The following is a 4,107-nucleotide window of genomic DNA, read 5'->3' on the forward strand; positions in this document are numbered from 1 at the left end:
CTTGGAGACCAGGAATACGAGTTTTCTTAGCTAAAACTTCCATCAGCACATTGTCCACACGACAGAAGTCTAGGGAGAGGGGGAACAAAGATGATAATTGAGAAAATAGGATGTGCAAGACTACATTTTGAGCCCCCAAAAGGCTATTTCTAAAGCTGGAAGGATATTTCTAAAGCTGGAAGGATAGTTGGCAAAACAAGAGCGTGAATCTGCTCAACAGAACGTATTTCCCAAAATAGGAGATGAAGGGTAGAAGTTATTTATCAAAACAAAATTTTCACATTAATAAACTTGGTTTAGTTTGGGAGCAAATGCTGTTTAGAACTTTTACTGTGTTGAGGAAAAAGTTACACATACATACGATTTTGTGAATTTTTTTAATGCCATTTGTATTTTTCTTCATGCCATATGTAAAAGTCAACTCCAGATGAATGAAGGACTTAATAGCAAACTATAGCACGTTCATAAGATGTCAATGACTAACTTGCTGACTTTGAAGTGTAAAGAGAGCTCTCTTAAAATGGGCACAGAGTGCACTAACAAGAAAAATGTGGATAAATTCTGAATCTCGATCAACTACATGAAAGAAAACTACCTGAAGTTGAAAAGACAACTGAGACAAGACGTGCATAGAATTGACAAAAGATTGGTATCATGAATATATAAAGAACTACAAATAAAAGGAGAAACAACCCAAATAGAAAAATAGGTTTTGAACAGGTATTTTTATAGAAGAGGAAATAATATGGCCAATAAATATACGAATAGACACTTAACCAGGGAAATGCAAACCAAGATCACAATGTGATATATTTGCCATTTTTAGCCATTCGATTAGTATAATTTAAAAGTTTAGCCACACCAAATGTTCAAGATGGGGTGGATTGAGATCTTTTACACACATTGCTGGTGGGAGTTTTGTATGCCTTTTGAAAACAATTTGGCATCTTGTAAAGTTGAACATTCACATCTCTACAACCCAGCAATTCCCTCCTGAGTATATTTCTTAGAACTCTTGAACACGTATGCCAGGAAATGATAAAAATATTTGCAGCTGCACTGTTTGAATTAGCAAGAAACTGGGTACAATCCAAATGTCCTGTGGTCCCCAATCCCCAGGCCACAGACCAGTATCTGTCCGTGGCCTGTTAGGAACTGGGCCGCACAGCAGGAGGTGAGCGGCAGGCTAGCTAGCAAAGCTTCATCTGTATTTACAGCTGCTCCCCTCCCCATCGTTCACATCACAGCCTGAGATCCACTTCCTGTCAGATAAGCGGTGGCACTAGATTCTCATAGAAGCATGAATCCTACTGTAAACTGCGCATGCGAGGGGTCTAGGTTGCGCACCCCTATGAGAATCTAATGCCTGATGAGCTGAGGTGGAGCTGAGGTGGTCATGGTAGTGCTGGGTGTGGCTGCAAATACAGATTATCATTAGCAGAGAGGTTTGAGTGCACAGTAAATGTAATGCGTTTGAATCATCCCAAAACCATTCCTGCCTCCCACCCCCACCCCCTCCCCTTTTGTGGAAAAATTGTCTTCCATGAAACCGGTCCCTGATGCCAAAAAGGTTGGGGACCTTGAAATGGTCATTAAAAGAATGGATACATAAATTGAGTTTACCCAATGACATAATCACCGGCAGAGAAAATGTATCAACTACAGCTCAGTAACATGTTTGAGTTTTAATAATGTTGACTGAAAAAAACAGTCCCAGTTCACTATGTACAGTATGATCCTGATAAAATTCAAAAATGAACAAATCAGCCTGTATGGTGGCTCATGCCCATAATCCTAGCACTTTGGGAAGCTGGAGGGAGGAGGATCTCTTGAGCCCAGGAGTTCCAGGCTGCAGAAAGCTATTAAAGTGCCACTGCATCCCCCGCCTGGGTGACAGAGCAAGACCATGCCTCAAAAAAAAAAAAATCTTGCATAAGCATACAGGTATGATAAAAGTTTCTTCTACCAAGGAAACGAAAGACGAGTACAAGAAGAGATGTTGCCCATAGAGAAGAAGCCAGGCGATGGACCAGGTGGAGCAGGAGGACATAGGTCAATGTTAAGTTACCAGTAATGTTAAGCAATGTTGGAGGTGGGGTAGGGGATTCACAAAGTACAGTGGGCCAAAAATTAGTCAACAGCATGCTTGATTGCTAAAAATAAGATTGGCAGAGAAAATATGGGAAATAGTCACCAAGTTTGTTTAAATGACAGGAAACTGAACATACAAAACTGTCAGTAAGGACTGAAAAATTGCTACCCTATTCATTACACCCTAAAATTGTTTCCACTTACCTCCGAAGGGGCAGGCAGCAAGAGCCAGAAAGTTTTTAAGGACTTTTGGTAGCGCACAGTAAGTCTTTATTCTTGTGGGGCCTAAAGAATTTTATGGCATATCAGCCAAACCCCTTCGGAGAATTCAGCCTATCTTAAATTCCCCACTTCTTAACCTTTAGAGGAAATGAGTTAAGTTCAAACCACTGAGGTATCTCCTATCATACCCTTTTATGGACGGATCTTAAGATTTTCAATATTTTTTCTCATGTTCCTCTGGGATTTTTCAAGAGTTCTTTATTTAACTGAATTGGTTTTTGTAGGAAAAGTCTGCTGACTTGAGAGAGTTAAAAATACAGATTTTACTTATGATCTATAAACAGTATACATCAAATGGAAATATGGTTGTTGGCTTTTAATTTTTTTTTCTTTCCCAGAATTTGCAAAAGTGGTGTCCAGAAAGTCGTTTTTGGAGAGCTTAGTCCTTCCTTAGAGGGTCTTTACATAATGGATCAAAGTTGAAGAGCCCCAAAAATTGGAAATGAGAGAATATCTTTGGAAAAAGCTTTAGAGTGCTGGGCATTTCCCTCACCATCATCTGCCCGCCCAGTGAAGAAAAGCAGAAGGTTCTCCACTGGGACCGCTTTACAAACTGTTCTGGAATGTAAGCTGCATGGATGGCATAGAGGCGGGTGCCAGGCTCGTGGGAAAGTCTCAAGTCAAGAGGTGTTGGCTAGCTGGCTCTGCTGAATAGGGAGAAGTGATTACCACCAGAAATGGCCTGCTCCCTCAAGGTCTGTGGAGGCCAAGAATGTGGACATGTTTCCAGTAGGCTGGGATTAAGACAGCCTATAGCCATCTTTTTTGTTTTTTTAGAGACTGGGTCTTGTTCTGTTGCCCAGGCCGGAGTGTAGTGGCATGATCATAGCTCACTGCAACCTCAAATTCCTGGCCTCAAGTGATCCTCCTGCCTCAGCCTCCCAAGGTGCTGGGATCACAGACATGAGCCACCGTGCCTGGCTGCCTATAATTATCTTAAAAGGAATGTGGCTTGTTTGTTTGTTTATGAATGAATGACAGGGTCTCACTCTGTCACCCAGGCTAGCGTGCCGTGGCATCAGCCTAGGCCACAGCAACCTCAAACTCCTGGGCCCAAGCAATCCTCCTGCCTCAGCCTCCCAAGGTGCTGGGATCACAGACATGAGCCACCGTGCCTGGCTGCCTATAATTATCTTAAAAGGAATGTGGCTTGTTTGTTTGTTTATGAATGAATGACAGGGTCTCACTCTGTCACCCAGGCTAGCGTGCCGTGGCATCAGCCTAGGCCACAGCAACCTCAAACTCCTGGGCCCAAGCAATCCTCCTGCCTCAGCCTCCCAAGTAGCTGGGACCACAGGCATGCGCCACCATGCCTGCTAATTTTTTCTATTTTTAGTAGAGGTGAGGTCTCGCTCTTGCTCAAGCTAGTCTTGAACTCCCGAGCTCAAGTGATCCTTCCACCTCAGCCTCCCAGAGTGCTAGGATTACAGGCGTGAACCACCTCACCCAGCCAAGAACGTGGTTTAAAAGGGCTGCCTGGATGGGGTCCCCACAGCAATCTGTGAGGGTTGGACCAACAGAAACCAGAGTGTGAGGGGCAGTCAAGCAGGAGTTGGTGGAGCTGGCCCTCGAGGGATAATCAGTGACAGGTCTCCAAAGAATTTGTGCAAGGGACTAATTTGAAAGCTGGCTTGGCTGGGCGCGGCGGCTCACGCCTGTACTCCTAGCACCCTGGGAGGCCAGTGCAGGAGGATCGCTTGAGCTCAGGAGTTCGAGACCAGCCTGAGCAAGAGC

This window comes from Propithecus coquereli, unplaced genomic scaffold (assembly GCF_000956105.1).
Source record: "Propithecus coquereli isolate 6110/MARCELLA unplaced genomic scaffold, Pcoq_1.0 Scaffold2, whole genome shotgun sequence".
In the NCBI taxonomy this organism is placed as follows: Eukaryota; Metazoa; Chordata; class Mammalia; order Primates; family Indriidae; genus Propithecus; species Propithecus coquereli.